The 18,661-nt window shown below is 39.5% G+C and overlaps 2 long non-coding RNA genes across 2 annotated transcripts; both read right to left on the bottom strand.

The window, feature by feature from the left end:
- Positions 1–9,870: 9,870 nt before the first annotated feature.
- On the bottom strand, positions 9,871–10,593 carry LOC121973487. Its single transcript, XR_006109633.1, has 3 exons — positions 10,335–10,593; positions 10,142–10,235; positions 9,871–9,926 (listed from the first exon to the last, which is right to left on the bottom strand). It is a non-coding gene; the product is annotated as an uncharacterized LOC121973487 (long non-coding RNA).
- A 6,787-nt stretch (positions 10,594–17,380) lies between these two features.
- On the bottom strand, positions 17,381–18,171 carry LOC121973486. The gene is made up of 3 exons (XR_006109632.1): positions 17,845–18,171; positions 17,652–17,745; positions 17,381–17,436 (listed from the first exon to the last, which is right to left on the bottom strand). It is a non-coding gene; the product is annotated as an uncharacterized LOC121973486 (long non-coding RNA).
- Positions 18,172–18,661: the final 490 nt, after the last annotated feature.

Below are 18,661 nucleotides of genomic sequence, written 5' to 3'. Positions count from 1 at the left end.
AAGCCCGATAAGTTGAGAAATGATATCACTTATAGTGTGTGTTGTTGATTATAGAAGGAAACTGTGTCCTAGTGATCTAGGTTGATAATGTCCCCAAGAGGAGCTCATAAGGATTGTCATGTTAAACTCTGCAGGTGGACTTAGTCCAACATGACGATAAGGTTGAGTGGTACTACTCTTGGACTAAGATATTAATTAAGTGAGTTGTCAGTAACTTATTTAATTAGTGGATATTTGACATCTTAAACACAGGGAGACTAACACACTCATAATAAGAAAGAGCCCAAAAATGTAATTTGGGATTGGTGCGGTAGTTCAATAATAGTTCTTTAGTGGAATGAATTATTATTGATAGAATTAAGTTGTGTGTTCAGGGCGAACACGAGAAGCTTAATTTCATCGGGAGACCAAAACCAATTCCTCCTCTCGGTCCCTATCGTAGCCTCTTGTATATAGAGATTTATACCCACCACATACCCACCTTCTTACCCATCCTAATGGGGTCGGTCAAGCTAGCTTGGAACCCAAGCTAGGGCCGACCAAGACCAAGTGGATGAGCCAAGTTGGTGGCCGGCCAAAGCTTGGGTCCCAAGCTTAGGTGGCCGGCCACTAGAATATTAAAAAGGACTTTTATTAAAATTATTTCTTATGTGGATATCATGGTTTTAAAAGAGAGTTTAAAATTTAAATCTTTCCTTTTATAGCTTTCTACAAAAGATTAAGAAAAGATTTGAAATCTTTCCTTATTTATAGATTGAAAGGAGATTTTAATTTTGAGAAAACTTTCCTTTTTAACCATGATCATAATTTAAAAGAGAGTTTTAAAAATTAAATATTCTCTTTTATTAGTTTTTACAAAAGATTAAGAAAAGATTTGATATCTTTCCTTATTTGTAGATCGAAAAGTGATTTTAATTTTTAGTGATAACTTTCATTTTTGGAAATTATCCACGTGTTTAAAAGAAAGATTTTAATTTATAAAATTTCCTTTTTATAACCCACCATAAAGGGAAAAATTATCGAAGAAATTTTTTATAAATTTCCAAAAATAAATTAGGAAGTTTTAATTTTTGTTTTAATTAAAACTCTCCTTGTTTTGGGGAAATAAGTGGTCGGCCATTAATATTAAGAAAAGAAAATTATTTTTAATTAAATAATTTTTTCTTTTTCATGGCTAAGGAATTAAGGAAGTTTTTATTAAAATTTCCTTATTTTCCAAGACCAAGGAATATAAAAGAGGGGGTAGAGGTGCCTTCATTGTTAACAACTCTATTCTTTTCTTCCTCTCTTTTCCTCCTTGGTGGCCGGCCCTAGCTTCTCCCTCTTCTCTTCTTCTTGTGGCCGGCGGCAACCCCTCTTGGAGCTCTTGATGGTAGCCGGTTCAAGCTAGGAGAAGAAGGAGAGAAAGGAGATTTTGTTTCTTGCATCCCTTGGAGCTTGGTGGTGGTGGCCGGACCTCTACTTCTCTTGGAGAATTATGGTGGCCGAATCTTGCTTGGAGAAGAAGGTGTCTTAGGTGGATTCTCATCTCGGTAGATCGTTGCCCACACAACGTCCGGGATAAGAAGAGGAATACGGTAGAAGATCAAGAGGTTATTTTGCTTACAAAGAAAGGTATAACTAGTAATTGTTTTCCGCATCATACTAGTTTTCTTTGTATAGTTATTTATGGAAATGCCAAACACAAGAGGCATATGATTCTAGAGTTTTCGAAATATTTTTTTTGAGTTTGTGTTTTCTTCTTTTTCGAATTTGTGATTCGATTGTTCTTTTTGGTTAACCTAGAGTTATTTAAGGAAATAAATATTAGCTTTCCTTAAAAGGCTTTGCCTAGGTGGTGGTGGTTGCTCCCATATCCAAGAAGACCATGTGCCTCGCCATGCAGTCCTGGAAGTCAATTTTGAAAATTAATATTTATGGAATTAATAACTTAGGTAGATTTGAATCAATAGTGTTAAGTTCCGCTTGCGATTCAAATCTAAACTATTAAGAACAGATAAGTTAAATTTTGAATCAATGATGTTAAGTTCTGTCTGTAATTCCTAATTTAACTTCTAAAGAACACAATAGGTTATTTAAGGAATGGTTCGACACTTTTATAAAAAAATTTTGTACAGTGGAACCGGTACGATTTTCTTAAGACTAACCAACAATTGGTATCAGAGCTAGGGTTTACCTCTGTGTGTTTGGTTTTCAAATTAGGTTATGCACATGTCATACATTATTTAGGCAGGATAATAGTAGGATGTGCTAACTTTGTGGTTGCAGACTCCAACTATTATGACTTATAGATGTTGTGTGTGATTGGACCCTTGGACATGTCAAGGGCATTATTTTATGTGTGCATGTTTGTATTTAACTAATACAGCAGGAGCTGTATTAGCCCTAGGATTTTAGAATTTTATTTTTGATCTAGATTACATGTACATTCCCTCGTGGAATATAGGATCGATATATGTAAAATTCTATTTTTGTCGCGGATCAGATTTTTGTGAGGCGTGGTACTTTTGGAGCACCAGAGGCGTAGCGGAATAAGAAGCAAGATGGATGCGACAACTCGACCCGATGGCAGTGGCTAAAGATAGCAGCAGCTAGGGTTGGAAATTTGGAAATTTGCAGCAGCTAAAGATGCCCATGTAGACGGTTATCTCTCCATCAAATAGTCACCGGGTTTCCTAGAACCCCTGCAAAGAATTGCAGACATGATCAGTGGCTCCCGTATCTACACACCAGGTGCTGGTAGATAACACCGCTAAACATGTTTCAACTACTAGAGTATGAGATATACCTTTATTGTTCTGGTTCGTATGAGGACCGTCTGCTTTCCAATGTCCAGACTGCTTGCAAATGAAGCACTTGCCCTTCAGCTTTTTCATTCCAGCTTTCTGTCCTGTACTCTGAGGTTTATTCACCTTCTTTGCTGAAAAGACCCGTTTCTTCTTCTTCTTGCCTTTCGACTTAGAAGTATAACCATTTTCAGCATAGTGAATTTGAAAACTGTGACGAAATATTCCTTTTGCTGCCTGTAGTTCTGTTAGAAGTTCTGCCAACGTATACTCTCTTTTGTTCATGTAATAGTTCAGGCGGAACTGCTCAAAACTTCTGGGTAACGTTTGGAGAATTATATCGACCTGGGTTTCCCCATCAATTTCTCCTCCAAGGACTTGTATTTCATTCAGATAAGCCATCATTTTGAGGATATGATCCCTTACGGGTGTCCCCTCAGACATAGTGGCTGTCATTAGCTTTCTCATTGCCTCTTGCCTAGCAGTCTGACTCTGGTGCCCAAAGAGTTCTTTGAGATTGTTCATTATATCATAAGCTGTTGGTAAATCTTGATGCTGATATTGCAATACATTTGACATAGATGTCAAAATGTAACACCACGCCATCTCATCAGCTTTTATCCATTTCTTATGATACTCAATCTCCTCTGGGGTAGAGTCACCGTCAGGTGCATCAGGGCAAGTCTCAGTCAGTACAAACTTATAGATCTCAGCAGTAAGAATAATATCCAGGTTTCTTTTCCAATCAATATAGTTGGGACCAGTAAGTTTGTTCTCTTTCAGTATAATGGCCAGTGGGTTGAAAGTCATCCTAAGAATCACAAAAATAAACTTTGGTCAAGACTCTAAATTTAGAATAATATTGATTATTCAAACAATACTATTTTAAATTAACCAACACCTCAAATCACCGTGAATATTGGATGCCACGTTAGTGTGGACGTATACAAATTCAACATTTGTAAGAGGAGGGTGTGACCCATTAATTTTATTATCTTGTCATCCTAACTTTATGACAAATAAAATTAATAGTTGGTTTCACTTTGGTCATACAATACAATAGCAGTGACTCCGTTGGGGAGGTTACTATTGAATGCGTATAAGTGTATACCATTACCTGATACTAAGTCCATTAAATAGGATTGTGTCCCTTCAGTTGGAGAAGATCACACACTCCTAAATAATTTCCTATAACCATCCATAAAAGAAAGTTTGATCTAGTGATCCGCAACAAACCCATCCGTTGTGGAGGGAGGCACTCAGAGCCAACACACAAGCTTGTTGCATCACTTACAAACCAGTAATGGAGACCATGGGATTTATTAAAATCCCTCTCCCACTTAGTTATTTAAAAATGAGGATTTTTAACCTATCCTAGCATACATCACATGCATATAAACATCACAGTAAATAAAAGAAATAAATTTGGAAATTAATTTTTCAACTATTATGGTCTTTTCCATCACTGTTTTCAGTATGCTCCAACCCTAGCTGCTGCCATCTTTAGCCACCGCCATCGGGTCGAGTTCTCGCATCCATCTTTCTTCTTATTCCGCTGCGCCTCTGGTGCTCCAAAAGTACCACGCCTCGCAAGAATCCGATCAGCGACAAAAATAGAATTTTACATATATCGATCCTATATTCCGCGAGGGAATGTACATATATTCTAGATCGAACGAAAAAATAAAATTCTAAAAATAATACAGCTTCTGCTGTATTTGATACAAACAATCATGCACACAAAAAAATAATGCCCTTGACATGTCCAAGGGTCCAATCACACACAATATCAATAAGTCATAATAGTTGGAGCGTGCAACCAAAGAGTTACCACATCCTACTACTATCCTACCTAAATTATGTATGACATGTGCATAACCTATTTGAATTCTAAAAATACACAGAGGCAAACCCTAGCTCTAATACCAATTGTTGGTTAGTCCTAGGAAAACGTACCGGTTCTACTGTACAAAAATTTTTGTACAAGTGTCAAACCTCTCCTTAAATAACCTATTGTGTTCTTTAGAAGTTAAATTAGGAATCACAGACGGAACTTAACATCATTGATTCCAAATTTAACTTATCTGTTCTTAATGGTTTAGATTTGAATCGCAAGCGGAACTTAATACTATTGATTCAAATCTACCTAAGTTATTTATTCCATAAAGATTAATTTCTAAAATTGGCTTCCAGGACTGCATGGCGAGGCACATGGCCTTCTTGGATATGGGAGCAACCACCACCGCCTAGGCAAAGCCTTTTAAGGAAAGCTAATATTTATTTCCTTAAATAACTCTAGGTTAACCAAAAAGAACAATCGAATCACAAATTCGAAAAAGAAGAAAACACAAACTCGAAAAACTATTTCGAAAAACTAGATCTAATTGCCTCTTGTATTTAGAATTCTTACAAAGAAAATAACTAGTATGATGCGGAAGAAAAACTACTAGTTATACCTTCTCTTTGTAAGCTAATGACCTCGAGATCTTCTACCGTATTCCTCGCCTCGCCTTGGATGTCGTGTGGGCAACAATCCTCCAAGATGAACACCACCCAAAAGCCTCCTTCTCTTCTTCTAAAATCCGGCCACCACCACCACCAAGGAGAAGAGAGCAAAGGGAAAGGGAGAAGGGAGAGGGCCGGCCACCTAGAGATCTCCAAGCAAGAGAATAAGAATTGTGTCTCATGAAGCCCCCTCACCCCTTCTTTTATATTACTTGCCCAAGGCAAATAAGGGAAAACTTTTTACAAAAAATAAAATCATCCAAGAGTTTTTCCTTTTCCCTTTTTATTTTTCCTTTTCTTTCCTCTTGATTGAATCAATCACTAATTTTAATTTTGTGATGATTTTAATTAAATTAATATGGCCAGCCACTTGCATGGGCACCAAGCAAGGTGGCCGACCACCTCATTAAAGGGAAAAAGAAATTTTATTTTTATAAAATTTTACAAGAAAGACTCTTATAAAATTTTACAAGCTCTCTTTTCTAAAGTAGGAGTTAAAAAAGGAAAATTTCTAAAAATTAAAATCATGTTTTAAAATTTAAAAACTCTCTTATAAAATTTCCTTTTTTAACATGATGATAGAAAATTTTAATTTTAAAACTTATCTCCCTTTTTTTTCTTAAACCATGAGGATGGTTAAAAAAGGAAAGTTTTAAAACTTTTAAAACTCTCTATTAAAACATGTGACCAAATTCAAATAAGGAAAGTTTTAAAATTAAAATCTCTTTTTTAAAACTTATAGTTTTCTACAAAGAGAAGATTTTTAAAAATTCAAAACAACCCTCCTATTTGATTTAATATTGGCCGACCCCTACAAGCTTGGTCACCAAGCAATAGGGTCGGCCCCTATAAGAGGATGTGGCCGGCCATTGCTGGTCACCAAGCAATGGTCCGACCCCCTTCTTGGATACCAAGAAGAGCCTTACATTTGGATGGATTTGAGGCTATAATGAGGCTACGACAGGGACCTAGAGGAGAAATTAGTTTTGGCCTTCCGATGAGCTTGAATATCCCGTGCTCGCCCCGAACACACAACTCAAGTTCATCTATAATAACTCATTCCACTAGAGAGTTATTATCGCACTACCGCACCAATCTCAAATTACATTATGGGCTCCTTCTTATCATGAGTGTGTTAGGCTCTCTATGTTTAAGATTACGAATGCCCACTAATTAAGTAAGTTACTGACAACTCACTTAATTAATATCTAGCTCCAAGAATAGTACCACTCAACTTCATTGTCATGTCGGACTAAGTCCACCTGCAGGGTTTAACATGACAATCCTTATGAGATCCTCTTAGGGACATTCTCAACCTAGATAACTAGGACACAGATTCCTTCTATAATCAACAACACACACTATAAGTAATATCATTTCCCAACTTATTGGGCATATTGATTTATCGAGCTAAACCTCACCCTTTGATAAGTCAAAGAAATAAATATTAAATATATGTGCTTGTTATTATATTAGGATTAAGAGCACACACTTCCATAATAACTAAGGTTTTTAGTTCTTTTATTAAGTCAGTACAAAAAGAACTTACCTAAATCGTCCTACTCAATACACTTAGAGTGTATCAGTGTAATTTATTAGTCAAGATAAACTAATACTTAATTACACTACGACTATTCTGATGGTTTGTTCCTTTCCATTTTAGTTGTGAGCAACTGTTTATAATTTATAGAGAACCGACAACATGATCTCCTGAGTGTGACACCACACTCTATGTTATCTACTTTTATAAATTAATTGAACAATTACATTTAACAAATAAATGCAGATATTGACCAATGTGATTCTTTTATTTCAAAAATAAATATTTACAAAAGCTAGACTTTTAGTATACACTCCAACAAACGTCAATAACAATGTCAAACTTTATGAGTATAGAAAAACCTTTGTAAAATAATTTGATCTATTAACTCCATTGGTATAGGACTAAAAATGTAATATGACTGTAACAAGCTTTAAGTAATCATAATACTAATGTCATTAAAAATATAGATAAAGATGTTGATATGTAATATGAAAATTACATGTAATATGATCTATACATGTTAATTTTCAATTGGTCCAGTTAATGACCCAAAGGGTCCAGATCATATTTATAAATACTTTATGCAAAAACGACAGTGGCAAATCATGATATGAACTTTATGATTCTAAAAGAAATTTATATTATATTTATAAGCACTATATGCTAAGCAACATTAGTAAATCATGATAACTTTATTTCATATTGTCAAGTAAAATATACATGAATGTTTTGAACTTAAGTACGTTCCCCAAAATAAAACAACACATGTGTTTATTAACTAATGCAGAGCACTACAATAAATATAAAATCTCACTAGATGGGTACTTCTTCCGTAAGAAGGATCCCCATATCCACAAGATGTGCATGAAACACTATAGATACCAAGCCCTTAGTGAGTGGATCTGCCAACATAAAATCTGTGCTAATGTGCTCTATCATTACTTGATGATTTTGAACTCTTTCTTTACCCGACAGAAACTTGATGTCAACATGCTTCGACTTTGACAAATTTTTATTGTTCTTGGCATAAAGTTCTACGACTTTATTATTATAGTTAATCCTTGATGGTTCGTCGATGCCATCGATGATCTTGATTTGATGCTGCATAGCAAGCTACAAACTCTATCTCTATAGTGGAAGTGGCTATAAGCGTCTGTTTGATACTTTTCCATGATATAACCCTTCTAGCAAGTATGAAAGTGTATCCTGAAGTGGACCTCTTATAGTTCAAGTATCCAACAAAGTTAGAGTTTGAATATCAAATCACCTGTAGGTAATTAGACTTCCGATATGTGAGCATGTATCCTTCCATTTTCTATAAATACTGCATCACTCTTTCCATTACTTTCCAGTGTGTCAGTCCTTGGTTACTTAAGTATCTGCCTAATATCACTATGTATGCAATGTCCAGACGAGTACAATCTGTTGGCCCCTTTGGAGGCCAGCAAGAGGGAAGGGGTCAATTGCCCTAAGACAAATAACCCAAACCTTTCTCGGACTATCAACTAAATAAAGAACACTTATACTTGTCACGCCCCCAGAAGAGTCCCTGTCCGAGAAAATTTCGGCAGCATCTCCCCTGTACGGCGGACAATCAAAATTTTCTACAAGCACTAAATACTCAGCCACAGGCGGCTGGAATAATAACAGTAAATAAAATCAATCACCACGCAGTTTATATATGTATTCAGCCTCTGGCTGTCACAACCATGCAGTTAATAAAATAAACAACATAGTAATACTCTGACTCGAAATCAACCCTACTCAACTACACTCGTAAAGCCCAAATCCGATTTTTCTTACCTCTTCTGCCGTCCAGGCAGGCATGTAGTAGAGTAAATCCAAATCATACTAAAAGTCCATCCAACGGAAAGATTCCATACAATATCCATATGTAAGTCCAAAACAAAACTAAAATAAAGTCTGATAGCGAAAAAGCTAAAATGAAACAACTCAAAAACCAGCAGCGGAGTAGCACTACGTGCAGTGGGGACTAGCGACTGGAACTCCCTCCTGACAGCATCAACATGAAAATAACAACAATGGAGGCGGGGTGAGTCCAACACTCAGCAGGTACAATTGATATGCAAAGTAAATAAACAACACCTAGCACTAATCATGTGTACAGTCTCCTGATAAGAAAGATAAGAATGCATATGAAATAAACAGGAGAATACTGTACTAACCAGGTCCTGAGTATAAGGTCAAACAGTCCGAGGGATAAGGAAATCCTGTATGCATGTCAAACATAGGTATCCAAACATATACGAGCATATAAATGCAGAAAACACAAACACAAGCAATAAATGCATCATGCATATGATGTCAATGATGCGTCCTAGTCACCCCCGACGTCGATCATCTCATACAAAGTGAGGCCGGTGGGTAGGGTGTGACAACCGTGCACTCTGTCGTCACTACTCGGATGAGTGACCGTGGGCGGGATCTTGTCGAGTACACCTATCCTCCTACCCCAAATCATAGATGGGGGCGCGCAATGCTCTCAACTCCCGTACTCAATACGGGAGGAATCCTGCCGGATAACACGTTGTGTCACACTACCCATGGCGGACCAACGGTGCCTAACAGAGTACTGTGACACACTCACCCGAATCGACCACTAACCCATGAGTGGTGGTGTGTGCAGATCCATGTAACTGGCGATGTGCTCAACAATAATGGAGCGGACTATCACACAACATGCAATCATGCAAATGATGCATGGCAATAACCATATAAACATCCTGACCTAATCCATGTATATAGAAAAGTGCACCCTAGGTCAACGAATCATATCGATTCAAAGGTACACAGAAGGTATAAAAACCTAGGTCCTGAACATGGTGAAGCATGGTATATCACTACCCCTATAAGCATGTATAAACAGGTAAAATATACCTGAGATGCAAAACCAATCAATCAATCAAGCATGTAAGATTTGGGTAGTGATTAACCGAAACAGATAAGAAACACCATTAATGCAACATGTTAATTTAATTATTAAGCATATCAAATGACATAAGTCAAAAGTACCCGCCTCCGATAAGAAAAGTCCAAATCTGACTCCGAGATACCCGTCTCGCGTCAAAGTCCTGTGATACCAACAGAGATATATTTTATTTAGCTAAAATTCCAATGAATTGCTAAATAGAATCCTTAAAACTATTTAGGGCAAAAACCCTAAATAATAATCACCAATATACCTAATTCAATTAGGAAAACCCTAATTATTGATCAACCTTAACTGGTCATCGATTAATTTCTCCACATCAAGACCTAAATCCACAACGTTAAACAAGAACTTTACCTTTCACTGATCGGATCAAAGTTGGATATCAAGGAAACAACCAAGGCATTCAGTGTTGTGGTGGCCGGAATCCAACAACTTCACACCACTGTCACTGCCAATTGGAAAACAAATTCCATATCTAACTAATTAGAAATCCCTACAATAGCATACCAAAAATCTACATCACTGCTGAAATTAACAATACCATTACCTGACCTTCTTCTCTGGCGATGGTAGCAACCAGCAATGGCTGGAAAAATCATGTATCAGCCCACTGCCGGAAACCCTAGGTCAGGCGCTGCTCCGTTCAGCCTCAGGTGGTGGCGGCGCCTGGTGCGGCTCGGGAAGGAGGAGAAGGAGAGACCGACCGGCAGAGGGGAGAAGAGATCGAGCGGCAGCAGTGGCGTCGCTGTGGTGGCGGGAGAGGATGCTAGGCTCGGCGGTGGGCCGGCGCTAGGGCAGAGAGGAGCTCGCTGGTAGCACAGTGGAGATCGGAGAGGGCGTCGGCGTCGGTGGCACCTAGGGCACGCAAGTTCGACGGCTGGTGAGAGAAACTCGGCTGCCGGCGATGGAAGGAATTCGGCTAGGGCAGAAGGGAGAAAGGCACGGCTCCGTGCGTCGCCGACGGCGAGGGCACGAAGGAGGTCAGTCGGCTGCGGAGAGGGAGAAATGAAGTGTCGACTTCCCTTGGTCCGGGGCTTATTCACGCCTGGGAGAGGAGGAGGGAACCGCTGAGTGGCCGGCGGTTAGGGCTTCGGCGTCGCAGGGGAAATCGGAAGGGAAGGAAATGGTTCGGCGTGAGGAAAGAAAAGAAAACAAAATAAAGAAAATAAAAGAAAAAGGAAATGTAATTATAAACATTTCCTCGCTTAAATGGGGTAGCCTAAACAGGCTTTCCCGGTCCCCGTTTTTATCCCCGTTAACTCGTCCGTACGAGCTCCGAAAAATTCCCGAAAAATTCCCAAAAATTTTGGAAAATTCCCTCCTTAATATTCGCCTATTTTCCGGTATTTTACATTCTCCCCCACTAATAAAAATTTGGTCTCCAAATTTCGTTATCTACCATCAGCAAGTACTAACAACAGATATAGAGTATAAATGCTGAACGGTAAATAAATCACATACCTCAAGTGAAAAGATGGGGATATCGAGCTCGGATAGTATCCTCGAGCTCCCAAGTAGCCTCCTCGTCGGAATGATGCTGTCATCCGACTTTAACCAGCCGGATAGTCTTGTTCCGCAACTGACGCTCTTTACGGTCGAGAATCCGTACAGGAACCTCCTCATAAGTGACGCCAGACTGAACTGAGATATCTGTCAGCACATGTGTCGGGTCGAGTACGTATCTTCTCAGCATAGATACGTGCACGCCTACCAAGGACGGCGATAGTGCCAACCAGTAAGCTACTGCTCCAATCCTTTCCGAGATCTGGAAAGGTCCAATGTACCGCGGAGCTGGCTTACCTCTGAGGTCAAATCTCTTCACCCCTTTCGTGGGCGAAACTCGCAGAAATATATAGCCGCAAATGGAGAACTCAAGGTGTCTCCGACTCGGGTCAGCATAACTCTTCTGGCAGTCTTATGCTTTTGACATCCTCCGTCTGATAATACGGACCAACTCTGCCTCACGTTGAGTCCTATGAGGTCTCAACAACTGGGTCTCTCGGATTCTCGTCCTGATCGACGACTGAGCAACTATGGTAACAAGAATACCCTGCTCTGTCTGTCCCTGTTCCTCAATGTCTAACTCAGAGAAATCCTGAATCAAATCTGTGACCACAACTCGGTGGCAAGCTAAAGTCCCTCTGGACCTCTAGCTAAGTGCATCGGCAACCACATTAGCTTTTCCCCGGTGATAGCTAATGGTACAATCATAATCCTTCAGGAACTCCATCTATGTCCTCGGTCAAAGATTAAGTTCCTTCTGAGTGAACAGATATTTGAGACTCCGATGGTCAGTGAGAATCTCAATGTAATATCATACAGGTACTACCGCCAAATCTTCAGGGCAAAAAAAATAATAACGGCCAACTCCAGATCATGAACTGAGTATTTTCTTCTCAGGCTCCCTCAACTATCGAGAAGCATATAAGAACGCTCTACCGTGCTACCTCAGAACAGCACCCATACCCTGTAGAGATGCGTCGGTGTAGAGGACATATCCGTCCTCTCCAGAAGGTAACACCAAAATCAGAGCCGACACTAGTCTCCGCTTCAACTCCTAGAAGCTGGTCTTGTCATCCTTAATCCAAGTGAACTTCACGCCTTTCCAGGTCAAACGTGTCAGTGACATAGCTATCCGAGAGAAACCCTCAACGTATCTCCGGAAATATCGAGCCAAACAAAGGAAGTTGCGAGCCTCTTCTATAGACTCCGTCTACTCCCAACGGTAACAACCTCGATCTCCTGTGGAACCACGGTATACTCCTACTGATGACCGTGTGTCTCAAACATCTCACAGAAGACAACCAAAATACGCACTACTGATCTTCACATCTAGACGTTTCAGTCGAAACATCTCTAGAACTATGCAAAGATAGTGTACGTGATACACCTCAGATCAGGAATAGATCACAACATCGTCAACAAGACAATGGAAACCGATCCAAACATCCTAGAGACACCCAAATCATCTAGTCCATGAAAACATCTAAGGCTCCGCAAGCCCTAATGGTAAAACCAATACACATAATGTCCGTATCACAGACATTCCCAATCCATAAGATCATCGATAATAAATCTGAAATATGATCACCAATGATATAAATCATCTAAGCATAGATCCTCCAGTGTGAGAGCAACGCTCCATCACAGAAAATACCACATATGTGGGAGCAACGCTCTACCACAAGAAATCCTCAATATGTAGGAGTAACACTCCACTACAAATAATCTATAACATGTATCGCAATAAATATAGGGGCAATGCTCCACTACAAGCAATCCGTAATATGTGGGAGCAACTCTCCACCACAAAATAATACATAAGTACCCCAAGGAACCTAACTATGCAGCTAGAGACTGTACAAGATCTCTCTACCACAAATCACTGTGGTTAGCCTAGGCTATAACAACCTAGTAAACTAATCAAATCCATCATCAACTCTATCAGCATCCTAGTGGGTCATCCACTGATAGGAAAATTAATTGATGAGTTAATCCAACAAATGACATAACGCAGTCACTCCACATTCTGCATTCCGCATAAGTAGAATCATCATGCTGCTACCAATATATACCTGGCACACGTGCTCACACAACATATGTATAATCGACATAATCCTCCAATTAGTACACACCAAACATACACATAACATAGGTATAAATCATCGTGATATCTCCAACAATACATATCAAACCCGTGTGTAAAATCAACATAGGTAAAATCGACAATACACCTCAAACAACCTCACATGGCATATATACACCTATGCCAAGAGTATAACCATCATATACTTCCAATAAAGCATACTAAATCCAGGTGCACTCACATATCAACATAATCAAAAAGATACCTCAGATACCACACCAAACACATATGTACATATCACAACTCAGATTAAATCGACAAAATGCCTCCATCAAAACACCACCGATGTACTTATACTACATCTCGGATTTAATCAACAAGATATCTTCAATAATACACCCAGATACATACATCGAACTACATAGCTATGATCCACAAGGAAACTTCAAACCATATCAGAACATGGATACATATAATACTTGCAAATGGGTAGTCTACAACATGACTCCTACAACACATAACAATCATAATATACATGTAACATAGACATGCAAAATCAGCACACCAGCTCAATCAAAGAGACCAACCTTATGCTACCAACACTCATGGGTTACTGGTATATCTAAACAAAATTCATGCATATGTATCAAGCATGAATACATCAATCAAAAGCAACCCAAAATAAAGCAGCATAATCATCCAGTAACAACCCTGCTCTAGGTTCAAAGGAACTGGTATCGGACAAGAAAAATATACACACCGTGGTATAACATTGCCAGTCAATGTCATACACTACCAAGACTATATCTAATGGGGAAAATTTTATCATCATAAATCCAAATGTACTCTCCCAGTATACACTAGTAACTATTGTATTCCATAAGTGTTAAGTAATTAGCTCTACACTTCCTTACATCAGCGGGGTCACATATCCCAAAGCACCCTCTAAGTTATCCCACCAGGTATATACAATCCACGGTCAAAATCTTCATGGAATAGGATACATCGATCCTTTATAACCTATCCAAGCCGATAATGATATATGGCTAAATCAGTCATTTTCACGTCAGTACAAAACATGTACTCAAATGTGCTCTAGATACATAACTAAGCACAAATAACCTAAAGGTTCGAACCTCTAAAAATAGAATATGGCAATCCTCTACTGATCACCCAACAAAACTAAATCATTCATCTACTAACTAATCAAAAATACCTTAATCCTCCACAAGCAACTAAGGTATATCCAACCACATAATATCATATGTATAAATGTGTACCACTCAAAAGAAAAAGTCAGAACATCATGACACTCTAATCTTCATCCTCAAAAACATCAGCCCACACTATATCAGATGAATAAATCTCTACTCCCCATGAGGGCAAGTTAGCATTCAAAACATCAATCATTATTTATCCACATAGTCCCATATCAGAGGAAGCATATATCATTTTTTTTTTATATCATCCTGTTAACTATCCATAACCAACCAGGTTTATTAAAATCTCATAGGCACACTCAACCATAAACTCTCTAGCACCCAATTTATAATCTGATCACCAACCATAATCATCAAACCTGTGAATATTATAAATGACACTAACTATGTCACCATCAATGACAACACAAATATAAATCATCAAAATAGTTATCCACTAATAGATCATCAAAACAAATATCTAATAATGGATCATCAAACAACCACATAACATTTACTCTCATAAATCATTAGAAATCAACACACCATAATATCAGATCTTCCAAAATCCCTCAACCTCAAATCATTCTCAACAATGATCAAACATGATAACTCTCCAATGACCAATTTTCATCGTATCGGATACCCTAATATCCAAAAGATACGAGTATAAAAACTCTACTGGCTAAGTCCACAGGAATATATAGGTATCATCCATTACCCAGCTAACAATAGCAGAGGCTGATATGTGCCTCCATCTCCTAATAGTAGTAACAGAAGCTAAAACTACTGATGGTATGATATGAAAAATCACCAGAGACTATAATCCTTGATCTCTATTAGGGTCGACCAAGATCAGTGGCTAACCCATCACATGTAATATGGCTACAACAACCAGACAGGTAATAAAGATAAAGTGCTAATAGATGTCCTAACTATCATAAAATAAACATCATACCTATTTGCCGTCTGGAGATGTTCCATCGCTGTCCGTCCCCAACTTCGACCTCAAAATTCGAACGAGAAAATCGTGAAATCCATATAAATCCAAACGAAAATCCGAAACATAACGATATCGAAATCCGAAAATGCCCAGTTTGCCTCGCAAACCCGGCTAACCAAATATCCAGAATACCAACGGTATCCGATAAATCTCCGAACACCAAAAGCGGTATCATAACCCGCTCGATACCAATAAATTGGTATCGATAAATCTCGAAAATCCATTACAAAATCCAACAAGTATCGCCAAACTTGGCGCTCGATACCAATAAATTGGTATCAGGTTATCCCAAACATACAAAATACGAAACAAAGATCGTAAAACTTGGCTCGATACCACTAAATTGTCACGCCCCGGAAGTCCCTGTCCGAAGAAAATTTTGACATCTCCCCTGTACGGAGGACAATCAAAATTTTCTACAAGCACTAAATACTCAACCACAGGAATAATAACAATAAATAAAATCAATCACCACGCAGTTTATATATGTATTCAGCCTCATCTCAACCACGCAATTAATAAAATAAACAACATAGTAATACTCGACTAAATCAAACCTACTCAACTACACTCGTAAAGCCCAAATCCGATTTTTCTTACTTCCCGCACCAACAGCATGTAGTAGAGTAAATCCAAATCATACTAAAGTCCATCCAACGGAAAGATTCCATACAATATCCATATGTAAGTCCAAAACAAAACTAAAATAAAGTCCGATAGCGAAAAGCTAAAATGAAACAACTCAAAACCAAGAATGGAGTAGCACTACGTGCAGTGGGGATTAGCGAACTCCCTCCGGAAAGATCAACCTGAAAATAACAACAATGGAGGCGGGGTGAGTCCAACACTCAGCAGTACAATTGATATGCAAAGTAAATAAACAACACCTAGCACTAATCATATGGCGTCTCCGATAAGAAAGATAAAACACATCGAAATAAACGGAGAATCTTGTACTAACTGAGTCCCGAGTATAAGGTCAAAAGCCAGAGGGATAAGGAAATCATATGCATGTCAAACATAGGTATCCAAACAATATGCAGCATATAAATCGCGCAAACACAAACACAAGCAATAAATGCATCATGCATATGATGCCAATGATGCGTCCTGGTCACCCCTGACGCCACGTCATCTCATACAAAAGTGAGGCCGAGTGGGTAGGGTGTGACAACCGTGCACTCTGTCGTCACTACTCGATGAGTGACCGAGTGGACGGGATCTTTGTCGGAGTACACCTATCCTCCTACCCCAAATCATAGATGGGGGCGCAATGCTCTCAACTCCCGTACTCAATACGGGGAGGAATCCCTGCCGGATAACACGTTGTGTCACACAACCCATGAGCGGACCAGGTCCCTGCTGCAACACACACTGCCGAATCGACCACTAACCCATGAGTGGTGGTGTGTGCAGATCCATGTAACTGGCGATGTGCTCAACAATAATGGAGCGGACTATCGCACAACATGCAATCATGCAAATGATGCATGGCAATAACCATATAAACATCCTGACCTAATCCATGTATATAGAAAAGTGCACCCTAGGTCAACGAATCATATCGATTCAAAGGTACACAGAAGGTATAAAAACCTAGGTCCTGAACATGGTGAAGCATGGTATATCACTACCCCTATAAGCATGTATAATTAGGTAAAATATACCTGAGATGCAAAACCAATCAATCAATCAAGCATGTAAGATTTGGGTAGTGATTAACCGAAACAGATAAGAAACACCATTAATGCAACATGTTAATTTAATTACTAAGCATATCAAATGACATAAGTCAAAAGTACCCGCCTCCGATAAGAAAAGTCCAAATCTGACTCCGAGATACCCGTCTCGCGTCAAAGTCCTGTGATACCAACAGAGATATATTTTATTTAGCTAAAATTCCAATGAATTGCTAAATAGAATCCTTAAAACTATTTAGGGCAAAAACCCTAAATAATAATCACCAATATACCTAATTCAATTAGGAAAACCCTAATTATTGATCAACCTTAACTGGTCATCGATTAATTTCTCCACAGCAAGACCTAAATCCACAACGTTAAACAAGAACTTTACCTTTCACTGATCGGATCAAAGTTGGATATCAAGGAAACAACCAAGGCATTCAGTGTTGTGGTGGCCGGAATCCAACAACTTCACACCACTGTCACTGCCAATTGGAAAACAAATTCCATATCTAACTAATTAGAAATCCCTACAATAGCATACCAAAAATCTACATCACTGCTGAAATTAACAATACCATTACCTGACCTTCTTCTCTGGCGATGGTAGCAACCAGCAATGGCTGGAAAAATCATGTATCAGCCCACTGCCGGAAACCCTAGGTCAGGCGCTGCTCCGTTCAGCCTCAGGTGGTGGCGGCGCCTGGTGCGGCTCGGGAAGGAGGAGAAGGAGAGACCGACCGGCAGAGGGGAGAAGAGATCGAGCGGCAGCAGTGGCGTCGCTGTGGTGGCGGGAGAGGATGCTAGGCTCGGCGGTGGGCCGGCGCTAGGGCAGAGAGGAGCTCGCTGGCAGCACAGTGGAGATCGGAGAGGGCGTCGGCGTCGGTGGCACCTAGGGCACGCAAGTTCGACGGCTGGTGAGAGAAACTCGGCTGCCGGCGATGGAAGGAATTCGGCTAGGGCAGAAGGGAGAAAGGCACGGCTCCGTGCGTCGCCGACGGCGAGGGCACGAAGGAGGTCAGTCGGCTGCGGAGAGGGAGAAATGAAGTGCCGACTTCCCTTGGTCCGGGGCTTATTCACGCCTGGGAGAGGAGGAGGGAACCGCTGAGTGGCCGGCGGTTAGGGCTTCGGCGTCGCAGGGGAAATCGGAAGGGAAGGAAATGGTTCGGCGTGAGGAAAGAAAAGAAAACAAAATAAAGAAAATAAAAGAAAAAGGAAATGTAATTATAAACATTTCCTCGCTTAAATGGGGTAGCCTAAACAGGCTTTCCCGGTCCCCGTTTTTATCCCCGTTAACTCGTCCGTACGAGCTCCGAAAAATTCCCGAAAAATTCCCAAAAATTTTGGAAAATTCCCTCCTTAATATTCGCCTATTTTCCAGTATTTTACAATACTAAAAAA

This window comes from Zingiber officinale, chromosome 4A (genome assembly GCF_018446385.1).
Source record: "Zingiber officinale cultivar Zhangliang chromosome 4A, Zo_v1.1, whole genome shotgun sequence".
In the NCBI taxonomy this organism is placed as follows: Eukaryota; Viridiplantae; Streptophyta; class Magnoliopsida; order Zingiberales; family Zingiberaceae; genus Zingiber; species Zingiber officinale.
The sequence above is the reverse complement of the archived record's forward strand: the minus strand, read 5'-3'. Positions and strand labels throughout refer to the sequence as shown.